Source organism: Pseudophryne corroboree, chromosome 5 (assembly GCF_028390025.1).
Source record: "Pseudophryne corroboree isolate aPseCor3 chromosome 5, aPseCor3.hap2, whole genome shotgun sequence".
NCBI classification, from domain to species: Eukaryota; Metazoa; Chordata; class Amphibia; order Anura; family Myobatrachidae; genus Pseudophryne; species Pseudophryne corroboree.
The window spans coordinates 298,275,544-298,288,550 of NC_086448.1; the positions used below are offsets into that span (position 1 = coordinate 298,275,544).

The following is a 13,007-nucleotide window of genomic DNA, read 5'->3' on the forward strand; positions in this document are numbered from 1 at the left end:
CTTGCCTCTGTAGAGCCAGTTTGTGCAAGGAGAGATTGATTGCATCTTTTTTGGTGGGGGGCCCAAACCAACCAGTCAATTCAGTCACAGTCGTGTGGCAGACCCTGTCGCTGAAATGATGGGTTTGTTAAAGTGTGCATGTCCTGTTTATACAACATAAGGGTGGGTGGGAGTTTCCAAGGACAATTCCATCTTGCACCTCTTTTTTCTTTAATTTATCTTTGCATCATGAGATGTTTGGGGCCAATTTTTTTTAAGTGCCATCCTGTCTGACACTGCAGTGCCACTCCTAGATGGGCCAGGTGTTTGTGCCGGCCACTTGGGTCGCTTAGCTTAGTCATCCAGCGACCTCGGTGCAAATTTTAGGACTAAAAATAATACTGTGAGGTGTGAGGTGTTCAGAATAGACTGGAAATGAGTAGAGATGAGCGCCTGAAATTTTTCGGGTTTTGTGTTTTGGTTTTGGGTTCGGTTCCGCGGCCGTGTTTTGGGTTCGACCGCGTTTTGGCAAAACCTCACCGAATTTTTTTTGTCGGATTCGGGTGTGTTTTGGATTCGGGTGTTTTTTTTAAAAAACACAAAAAAATAGCTTAAATCATAGAATTTGGGGGTCATTTTGATCCCATATTATTATTAACCTCAAAAACCATAATTTCCACTCATTTTCAGTCTATTCTGAATACCTCACACCTCACAATATTATTTTTAGTCCTAAAATTTGCACCAAGGTCGCTGGATGACTAAGCTAAGCGACACTAGTGGCCGACACAAACACCTGGCCCATCTAGGAGTGGCACTGCAGTGTCACGCAGGATGTCCCTTCCAAAAAACCCTCCCCAATCAGCACATGACGCAAAGAAAAAAAGAGGCGCAATGAGGTAGCTGACTGTGTGAGTAAGATAAGCGACCCTAGTGGCCGACACAAACACCGGGCCCATTTAGGAGTGGCACTGCAGTGTCACGCAGGATGTCCCTTCCAAAAAACCCTCCCCAATCAGCACATGACGCAAAGAAAAAAAGAGGCGCAATGAGGTAGCTGACTGTGTGAGTAAGATTAGCGACCCTAGTGGCCGACACAAACACCGGGCCCATTTAGGAGTGGCACTGCAGTGTCACGCAGGATGTCCCTTCCAAAAAACCCTCCCCAATCAGCACATGACGCAAAGAAAAAAAGAGGCGCAATGAGGTAGCTGACTGTGTGAGTAAGATTAGCGACCCTAGTGGCCGACACAAACACCGGGCCCATTTAGGAGTGGCACTGCAGTGTCACGCAGGATGTCCCTTCCAAAAAACCCTCCCCAATCAGCACATGACGCAAAGAAAAAAAGAGGCGCAATGAGGTAGCTGACTGTGTGAGTAAGATTAGCGACCCTAGTGGCCGACACAAACACCGGGCCCATTTAGGAGTGGCACTGCAGTGTCACGCAGGATGTCCCTTCCAAAAAACCCTCCCCAAACAGCACATGACGCAAAGAAAAATAAAAGAAAAAAGAGGTGCAAGATGGAATTGTCCTTGGGCCCTCCCACCCACCCTTATGTTGTATAAACAAAACAGGACATGCACACTTTAACCAACCCATCATTTCAGTGACAGGGTCTGCCACACGACTGTGACTGATATGACGGGTTGGTTTGGACCCCCCCCAAAAAAGAAGCAATTAATCTCTCCTTGCACAAACTGGCTCTACAGAGGCAAGATGTCCACCTCATCATCACCCTCCGATATATCACCGTGTACATCCCCCTCCTCACAGATTATCAATTCGTCCCCACTGGAATCCACCATCTCAGCTCCCTGTGTACTTTGTGGAGGCAATTGCTGCTGGTCAATGTCTCCGCGGAGGAATTGATTATAATTCATTTTAATGAACATCATCTTCTCCACATTTTCTGGATGTAACCTCGTACGCCGATTGCTGACAAGGTGAGCGGCGGCACTAAACACTCTTTCGGAGTACACACTTGTGGGAGGGCAACTTAGGTAGAATAAAGCCAGTTTGTGCAATGGCCTCCAAATTGCCTCTTTTTCCTGCCAGTATAAGTATGGACTGTGTGACGTGCCTACTTGGATGCGGTCACTCATATAATCCTCCACCATTCTTTCAATGGTGAGAGAATCATATGCAGTGACAGTAGACGACATGTCCGTAATCGTTGTCAGGTCCTTCAGTCCGGACCAGATGTCAGCATCAGCAGTCGCTCCAGACTGCCCTGCATCACCGCCAGCGGGTGGGCTCGGAATTCTGAGCCTTTTCCTCGCACCCCCAGTTGCGGGAGAATGTGAAGGAGGAGATGTTGACAGGTCGCGTTCCGCTTGACTTGACAATTTTCTCACCAGCAGGTCTTTCAACCCCAGCAGACTTGTGTCTGCCGGAAAGAGAGATCCAAGGTAGGCTTTAAATCTAGGATCGAGCACGGTGGCCAAAATGTAGTGCTCTGATTTCAACAGATTGACCACCCGTGAATCCTTGTTAAGCGAATTAAGGGCTCCATCCACAAGTCCCACATGCCTAGCGGAATCGCTCCGTGTTAGCTCCTCCTTCAATGTCTCCAGCTTCTTCTGCAAAAGCCTGATGAGGGGAATGACCTGACTCAGGCTGGCAGTGTCTGAACTGACTTCACGTGTGGCAAGTTCAAAGGGCATCAGAACCTTGCACAACGTTGAAATCATTCTCCACTGCGCTTGAGACAGGTGCATTCCACCTCCTATATCGTGCTCAATTGTATAGGCTTGAATGGCCTTTTGCTGCTCCTCCAACCTCTGAAGCATATAGAGGGTTGAATTCCACCTCGTTACCACTTCTTGCTTCAGATGATGGCAGGGCAGGTTCAGTAGTTTTTGGTGGTGCTCCAGTCTTCTGTACGTGGTGCCTGTACGCCGAAAGTGTCCCGCAATTTTTCTGGCCACCGACAGCATCTCTTGCACGCCCCTGTCGTTTTTTAAATAATTCTGCACCACCAAATTCAAGGTATGTGCAAAACATGGGACGTGCTGGAATTTGCCCATATTTAATGCACACACAATATTGCTGGCGTTGTCCGATGCCACAAATCCACAGGAGAGTCCAATTGGGGTAAGCCATTCCGCGATGATCTTCCTCAGTTGCCGTAAGAGGTTTTCAGCTGTGTGCGTATTCTGGAAACCGGTGATACAAAGCGTAGCCTGCCTAGGAAAGAGTTGGCGTTTGCGAGATGCTGCTACTGGTGCCGCCGCTGCTGTTCTTGCGGCGGGAGTCCATACATCTACCCAGTGGGCTGTCACAGTCATATAGTCCTGACCCTGCCCTGCTCCACTTGTCCACATGTCCGTGGTTAAGTGGACATTGGGTACAACTGCATTTTTTAGGACACTGGTGAGTCTTTTTCTGACGTCCGTGTACATTCTCGGTATCGCCTGCCTAGAGAAGTGGAACCTAGATGGTATTTGGTAACGGGGGCACACTGCCTCAATAAATTGTCTAGTTCCCTGTGAACTAACGGCGGATACCGGACGCACGTCTAACACCAACATAGTTGTCAAGGCCTCAGTTATCCGCTTTGCAGCAGGATGACTGCTGTGATATTTCATCTTCCTCGCAAAGGACTGTTGAACAGTCAATTGCTTACTGGAAGTAGTACAAGTGGGCTTACGACTTCCCCTCTGGGATGACCATCGACTCCCAGCAGCAACAACAGCAGCGCCAGCAGCAGTAGGCGTTACACGCAAGGATGCATCGGAGGAATCCCAGGCAGGAGAGGACTCGTCAGAATTGCCAGTGACATTGCCTGCAGGACTATTGGCATTCCTGGGGAAGGAGGAAATTGACACTGAGGGAGTTGGTGGGGTGGTTTGCGTGAGCTTGGTTACAAGAGGAAGGGATTTACTGGTCAGTGGACTGCTTCCGCTGTCACCCAAAGTTTTTGAACTTGTCACTGACTTATTATGAATGCGCTGCAGGTGACGTATAAGGGAGGATGTTCCGAGGTGGTTAACGTCCTTACCCCTACTTATTACAGCTTGACAAAGGGAACACACGGCTTGACACCTGTTGTCCGCATTTCTGTTGAAATAGTTCCACACCGAAGAGCTGATTTTTTTGGTATTTTCACCAGGCATGTCAACGGCCATATTCCTCCCACGGACAACAGGTGTCTCCCCGGGTGCCTGACTTAAACAAACCACCTCACCATCAGAATCCTCCTGGTCAATTTCCTCCCCAGCGCCAGCAACACCCATATCCTCCTCATCCTGGTGTACTTCAACACTGACATCTTCAATCTGACTATCAGGAACTGGACTGCGGGTGCTCCTTCCAGCACTTGCAGGGGGCGTGCAAATGGTGGAAGGCGCATGCTCTTCACGTCCAGTGTTGGGAAGGTCAGGCATCGCAACCGACACAATTGGACTCTCGTTGTGGATTTGGGATTTCGAAGAACGCACAGTTCTTTGCGGTGCTACTGCTTTTGCCAGCTTGAGTCTTTTCATTTTTCTAGCGAGAGGCTGAGTGCCTCCATCCTCATGTGAAGCTGAACCACTAGCCATGAACATAGGCCAGGGCCTCAGCCGTTCCTTGCCACTCCGTGTGGTAAATGGCATATTGGCAAGTTTACGCTTCTCCTCCGACAATTTTATTTTAGGTTTTGGAGTCCTTTTTTTACTGATATTTGGTGTTTTGGATTTGACATGCTCTGTACTATGACATTGGGCATCGGCCTTGGCAGACGACGTTGCTGGCATTTCATCGTCTCGGCCATGACTAGTGGCAGCAGCTTCAGCACGAGGTGGAAGTGGATCTTGATCTTTCCCTAATTTTGGAACCTCAACATTTTTGTTCTCCACATTTTAATAGGCACAACTAAAAGGCACCTCAGGTAAACAATGGAGATGGATGGATACTAGTATACAATTATGGACGGACTGCCGAGTGCCGACACAGAGGTAGCTACAGCCGTGAACTACCGTACTGTGTCTGCTGCTAATATAGACTGGTTGATAAAGAGATGTCGTAGTATGTATGTATGAAGAAGAAAAAAAAAAAAAACACGGTTAGGTGGTATACAATTATGGACGGACTGCCGAGTGCCGACACAGAGGTAGCCACAGCCGTGAACTACCGTACTGTACTGTGTCTGCTGCTAATATAGACTGGTTGATAAAGAGATGTCGTAGTATGTATGTATGAAGAAGAAAGAAAAAAAAACCACGGGTAGGTGGTATACAATTATGGACGGACTGCCGAGTGCCGACACAGAGGTAGCCACAGCCGTGAACTACCGTACTGTACTGTGTCTGCTGCTAATATAGACTGGTTGATAAAGAGATGTAGTAGTATGTATGTATAAAGAAGAAAGAAAAAAAAACCACGGGTAGGTGGTATACAATTATGGACGGACTGCCGAGTGCCGACACAGAGGTAGCCACAGCCGTGAACTACCGTACTGTACTGTGTCTGCTGCTAATATAGACTGGTTGATAAAGAGATGTCGTAGTATGTATGTATGAAGAAGAAAGAAAAAAAAACCACGGTTAGGTGGTATACAATTATGGACGGACTGCCGAGTGCCGACACAGAGGTAGCCACAGCCGTGAACTACCGTACTGTACTGTGTCTGCTGCTAATATAGACTGGTTGATAAAGAGATGTCGTAGTATGTATGTATAAAGAAGAAAGAAAAAAAAAACCACGGTTAGGTGGTATACAATTATGGACGGACTGCAGAGTGCCGACACAGAGGTAGCCACAGCCGTGAACTACCGTACTGTACTGTGTCTGCTGCTAATATAGACTGGTTGATAAAGAGATGTCGTAGTATGTATGTATGAAGAAGAAAAAGAGATGTCGTAGTATGTATGTATGAAGAAGAAAGAAAAAAAAACACGGTTAGGTGGTATACAATTATGGACGGACTGCCGAGTGCCGACACAGAGGTAGCCACAGCCGTGAACTACCGTACTGTACTGTGTCTGCTGCTAATATAGACTGGTTGATAAAGAGATGTCGTAGTATGTATGTATAAAGAAGAAAGAAAAAAAAACCACGGTTAGGTGGTATACAATTATGGACGGACTGCCGAGTGCCGACACAGAGGTAGCCACAGCCGTGAACTACCGTACTGTACTGTGTCTGCTGCTAATATAGACTGGTTGATAAAGAGATGTAGTAGTATGTATGTATAAAGAAGAAAGAAAAAAAAACCACGGGTAGGTGGTATACAATTATGGATGGACTGCCGAGTGCCGACACAGAGGTAGCTACAGCCGTGAACTACCGTACTGTGTCTGCTGTGACTGGATGATAAATAATGATATAAAAAATATATATATATCACTACTGCAGCCGGACAGGTATATATATTATATAATGACGGACCTGCTGGACACTGTCTGTCAGCAGAATGAGTTTTTTATAGAATAAAAAAAAAAACACCACACAAGTGAAGTCACACGACGAGTGTTTAACTTTTTCAGGCAATCACAATATAGTATACTACTAACTATACTGGTGGTCAGTGTGGTCAGGTCACTGGTCAGTCACACTGGCAGTGGCACTCCTGCAGCAAAAGTGTGCACTGTTTAATTTTAATATAATATGTACTCCTGGCTCCTGCTATAACCTATAACTGGCACTGCAGTGCTCCCCAGTCTCCCCCACAATTATAAGCTGTGTGAGCTGAGCACAGTCAGATATATAATATATATACATAGATGATGCAGCACACTGGGCTGAGCAGTGCACACAGATATGGTATGTGACTGTCTTGTACTCCTGGCTCCTGCTATAACCTATAACTGGCACTGCAGTGCTCCCCAGTCTCCCCCACAATTATAAGCTGTGTGAGCTGAGCACAGTCAGATATATATTATATACATAGATGATGCAGGCATGCAGCACACTGGGCTGAGCAGTGCACACAGATATGGTATGTGACTGAGTCACTGTGTGTACCGTTTTTTTCAGGCAGAGAACGGATATATTAAATAAAACAACTGCACTGCTGGTGGTCACTGTGGTCAGTCACTAAACTCTGCACTCTCTTCTACAGTATCAGCCTCAGGTCAATCTCTCTCTCTCTCTCCTAATCTAAATGGAGAGGACGCCAGCCACGTCCTCTCCCTATCAATCTCAATGCACGTGTGAAAATGGCGGCGACGCGCGGCTCCTTATATAGAATCCGAGTCTCGCGAGAATCCGACAGCGTCATGATGACGTTCGGGCGCGCTCGGGTTAACCGAGCAAGGCGGGAAGATCCGAGTCGCTCGGACCCGTGAAAAAAAACATGAAGTTCGTGCGGGTTCGGATTCAGAGAAACCGAACCCGCTCATCTCTAGAAATGAGTGGAAATGATGGTTATTGAGGTTAAATTTTCAGGGAGGTTTTGCCAAAACGCATCCGAATTCAAAACACGGCCGCGGAACCGAATCCAAAACCAAAACACAAAACCAGAAAAAATAAGAATTTACTCACCGGTAATTCTATTTCTCGTAGTCCGTAGTGGATGCTGGGTACTCCGTAAGGACCATGGGGAATAGACGGGCTCCGCAGGAGACTGGGCACTCTTAAAAGAAAGATTAGTTACTATATCTGGTGTGCACTGGCTCCTCCCTCTATGCCCCTCCTCCAGACCTCAGTTAGGGAAACTGTGCCCGGAAGAGCTGACATTACTAGGAAAGGATTAGGAATCCAGGGTAAGACTCATACCAGCCACACCAATCACACCGTACAACTTGTGATAACTATACCCAGTTAACAGTATGAACAACAACTGAGCCTCATTCAACAGATGGCTCAGAACAATAACCCTTTAGTTAAGCAATAACTATATACATGTATTGCAGAAAGTCCGCACTTGGGACGGGCTCCCAGCATCCACTACGGACTACGAGAAATAGAATTACCGGTGAGTAAATTCTTATTTTCTCTGACGTCCTAGTGGATGCTGGGTACTCCGTAAGGAACATGGGGATTATACCAAAGCTCCCAAACGGGCGGGAGAGTGCGGATGACTCTGCAGCACCGAATGAGCAAACTCAAGGTCCTCCTCAGCCAGGGTATCAAACTTGTAGAATTTTGCAAAAGTGTTTGATCCCGACCAAGTAGCAGCTCGGCAAAGTTGTAAAGCCGAGACCCCTCGGGCAGCCGCCCAAGAAGAGCCCACCTTCCTCGTGGAATGGGCTTTTACTGATTTAGGATGCGGCAGTCTAGCCGCAGAATGTGCAAGTTGAATCGTGCTACAGATCCAGCGAGCAATAGTCTGCTTTGAAGCAGAAGCACCCAGCTTGTTGGGTGCATGCAGGATAAACAGCGAGTCAGTTTTTCTGACTCTAGCCGTCTTGGAAACATAGATTTTCAGGGCCCGGACTACGTCCAGCAACTTGGAATTCTCCAAGTCCCGAGTAGCCGCAGGCACCACCATAGGTTGGTTCAAATGAAACGCTGATACCACCTTTGGGAGAAATTGGGGACGAGTCCTCAATTCTGCCCTGTCCATATGGAAAATCAGATATGGGCTTTTACAGGACAAAGCCGCCAATTCTGACACATGCCTAGCTGAGGCCAAGGCCAACAGCATGATTACCTTCCACGTGAGATACTTCAACTCCACGGTCTGAAGTGGCTCAAACCAAAGTGATTTTAGGAAATCCAACACTACGTTGAGATCCAAAGGTGCCACTAGAGGCACAAAAGGGGGCTGAATATGCAGCACTCCCTTAACAAACGTCTGAACTTCAGGCAGCGTCTTTCCTAGCCTTTATCAGCGTAGGAATCACTTCATCTGGAACGCCCTTTTCCGTTAGGATCCAGCGTTCAACCTCCAAGCCGTCAAACGCAGCCGCGGTAAGTCTTGGAACAGACAGGGCCCCTGCAGTAACAGGTCCTGTCTGAGAGGCAGAGCCCATGGGTCCTCTGAGATCATTTCTTGTAGTTCTGGGTACCAAGTTCTTCTTGGCTAATCCGGAACTATGAGTATAGTTCTTACTCCTCTCTTTCCTACTATCCTCAGTACCTTGGGTATGAGTGGAAGAGGAGGGAACACATAAACCGACTGGTACACCCACGGTGTCACTAGTGCGTCCACAGCTATCGCCTGAGGGTCTCTTGACCTGGCGCAATACTTTTTTAGCTTTTTGTTGAGGCGGGACGCCATCATGTCCACCTGTGGCCGTTCCCAACGGTTCACAATCTGCGTGAAGACTTCTGGATGAAGTCCACACTCTCCCGGGTGGAGGTCGTGCCTGCTGAGGAAGTCTGCTTCCCAGTTGTCCACTCCCGGAATGAACACCGCTGACAGTGGTAGTACGTGATTCTCCGCCCATCAGAGAATCCTTGTGGCTTCTGCCATTGCCATCCTGCTTCTTGTGCCGCCCTGTCGGTTTACATGGGCGACCGCCGTGATGTTGTCTGACTGAATCAGCACCGGTTGGTCTTGAAGCAGGGGTTCCGCTTGACTTAGGGCATTGTAAATGGCCCTTAGTTCCAGAATATTTATGTGTAGGGAAGTCTCCTGACTCGACCACTGTCCTTGGAAGTTTCTTCCCTGAGTGATTGCCCCCCAACCTCGGAGGCTTGCATCCGTGGTCACCAGGACCCAGTCCTGAATGCCGAATCTGCGGCCCTCGAGAAGATGAGCACTCTGCAGCCACCACAGCAGAGACACCCTGGCCCTCGGGGACAGGGTGATCAGCCGATGCATCTGAAGATGCGATCCGGACCACTTGTCTAACAGATCCCACTGAAAGTTCCTTGCATGGAACCTGCCGAAGGGAATTGCTTCATAAGAAGCTACCATCTTTTCCAGGACTCGCGTGCAGTGATGCACCGACACCTGTTTTGGTTTCAGGAGGTCTCTGACCAGAGATGACAACTCCTTGGCCTTCTCCTTCCGGGAGAAACACCTTCTTCTGTTCTGTGTCCAGAATCATGCCCAAGAACAGCAGACGCGTCGTAGGAATCAGCTGCGACTTTGGGATATTCAGAATCCAGCCGTGCTGTTGCAGCACTTCCCGAGATAGTGCTACTCCGACTAACAACTGCTCCTTGGACCTTGCCTTTATAAGGAGATCGTCCAAGTACGGGATAATTATAACTCCCTTCTTTCGAAGGAGTATCATCATTTCGGCCATTACCTTGGTAAATACCCTCGGTGCTGTGGACAGACCAAACGGCAACGTCTGGAATTCGTAATGGCAGTCCTGTACCACAAACCTGAGGTACTCCTGGTGAGGTGGGTAAATGGGGACATGCAGGTAAGCATCCTTGATGTCCAGTGACACCATAAAATCCCCCTCTTCCAGGCTTGCAATAACCGCCTTGAGCGATTCCATTTTGAACTTGAACTTCCTTATATAAGTGTTCAAGGATTTCAAATTTAGAATGGGTCTCACCGAACCGTCTGGTTTCGGTACCACAAACATTGTGGAATAGTAACCCCGTCCCTGTTGAAGGAGGGAAACTTTGATTATCACCTGCTGAAGGTACAGCTTGTGAATTGCCGCCAGTACTACCTCCCTTTCCTTGGGAGGAGCTGGCAAGGCTGATTTGAGGTAACGGCGAGGGGGAGATGCCTCGAACTCCAGCTTGTATCCCTGAGATACCACTTGTAGAAGCCAGAGATCCACCTGTGAGCGAACCCACTGGTCGCTGAAGTTCCGGAGACGGGCCCCCACCGCACCTGGCTCCACCTGTGGAGCCCCAGCGTCATGTGGACTTAGTGGAAGCAGGGGAGGATTTTTGTTCCTGGGAACTGGCTGTCTGGTGCAGCTTTTTCCCTCTACCCCTGCCTCTGGGCAGAAAGGACGCGCCTCTGACCCGCTTGCCTTTCTGAGGCCAAAAGGACTGTACTTGATAATACGGTGCTTTCTTAGGCTGTGAGGGAACCTGAGGTAAAAAAGTTGACTTCCCAGCTGTTGCTGTGGATACGAGGTCCGAGAGACCGTCCCCAAACAATTCCTCACCCTTATAAGGCAAAACCTCCATGTGCCTTTTAGAATCAGCATCACCTGTCCACTGCCGAGTCCATAATACTCTCCTGGCAGAAATGGACATTGCATTAATTCTAGATGCCGGCCGGCAAATGTCCCTCTGTGCATCCCTCATATATAAGACTACGTCTTTAATATGCTCTATGGTTAGCAAAATAGTATCCCTGTCAAGGGAATCAATGTTATCTGACAGGGTATCAGACCATGCTGCTGCAGCACTACACATCCATGCTGAAGCAATAGCAGGTCTCAGTATAGTACCTGAGTGTGTATACACAGACTTCAGGATAGCCTCCTGCTTTCTATCTGCAGGCTCCTTTAAGGCGGCCGTATCCTGAGACGGCAGTGCCACCTTTTTCGATAAGCGTGTGAGCGCCTTGTCCACCCTAGGGGATGTTTCCCAACGCAACCTGTCCGTTGGCGGGAAAGGGTACGCCATTAGTAACCTCTTAGAAATCACTAATTTCTTATCTGGGGAACCCCACGCTTCTTCACACAATTCATTTAACTCATCAGATGGGGGAAAAGTCACTGGCTGCTTTTTCTCCCCAAACATAATACCCTTTTTAGTGGTAACCGGGTTAATGTCAGAAATGTGCAACACATTTTTCATTGCCATAATCATGCATCGGATGGCCCTTGTGGATTGTACATTTGTCTCATCCTCGTCTACACTGGAGTCAGACTCCGTGTCGACATCTGTGTCTGCCATCTGAGGTAGCGGGCGTTTTTGAGCCCCTGATGGCCTCTGAGACGCCTGGGCAGGCGCGGGCTGAGATGCCGGCTGTCCCAAAGCTGTTACGTCATCGAACCTTTTATGTAAGGAGTTGACACTGTCGGTTAATACCTTCCACATATCCATCCACTATGGTGTCGGCCCCGCAGAGGGCGACATACCACTTATCGGCTCCTGCTCCGCCTCCACGTAAGCGTCCTCATCAAACATGTCGACACAGCCGTACCGACACACCGCACACACACACACACACACACACACACACACACACACACACACACACACACACACAATGCTCTGACTGAGGACAGGACCCCACAAAGTCCTTTGGGGAGACAGAGAGAGAGTATGCCAGCACACACCAGAGCGCTATATCCCCCAATAGCTGCTTATATCACCTTTTGCGCCTAAATTTATGTGCCCCCCCCCCCCCTCTCTTTTTTACCCTTCTCGCAGTGTATACTGCAGGGGAGAGCCTGGGGAGCGTCCTTCCAGCGGAGCTGTGAAGAGAAAATGGCGCTGGCTGTGCTGAGGAAGATAGCCCCGCCCCTTCAGCGGCGGGCTTCTCCCGCTTTTTTAGTAATATTTATGGCGGGGGATTAGGCACATATACAGTTTATAACTGTATTATGTGCATTTTGCCAAAAAGGTATACATATTGCAGCCCAGGGCGCCCCCCCCCCCCCAGCGCCCTGCACCCACCAGTGACCGGAGCGTGTGGTGTGCTGTGGGAGCAATGGCGCACAGCTGCAGTGTTGTGCGCTACCTTATTGAAGACCGGAGTCTTCAGCCGCCGATTTTCTCCCGGTTCTTCCGTCTTCTGGCTCTGCAAGGGGGACGGCGGCGCGGCTTCGGGAACGGACGATCGAGGTCGGGCCCTGTGTTCGATCCCTCTGGAGCTAATGGTGTCCAGTAGCCTTAGAAGCACAAGCTAGCTGCAAGCAGGTAGGTTTGCTTCTCTCCCCTCAGTCCCTCGTAGCAGTGAGTCTGTTGCCAGCAGATCTCACTGAAAATAAAAAACCTAATAAATACTTTCTTTTCTAGTAAGCTCAGGAGAGCCCACTAGGTGCATCCAGCTCTGGCCGGGCACAGATTCTAACTGAGGTCTGGAGGAGGGGCATAGAGGGAGGAGCCAGTGCACACCAGATATAGTACCTAATCTTTCTTTTAAGAGTGCGCAGTCTCCTGCGGAGCCCGTCTATTCCCCATGGTCCTTACGGAGTACCCAGCATCCACTAGGACGTCAGAGAAATGTCCGGTGCACATCACTAATTTCAATAGTTCCATCGGGCCCCACAGCCCCACTCTTTC

General features: G+C 48.8%; 1 protein-coding gene across 3 annotated transcripts in view; it reads right to left on the reverse strand.

Annotated features, from left to right (window-relative positions):
- CNTNAP2 (contactin associated protein 2) overlaps positions 1-13,007 on the reverse strand; it is a 2,955,022-nt gene that overhangs the window by 148,141 nt on the left and 2,793,874 nt on the right. The window lies entirely within an intron of this gene.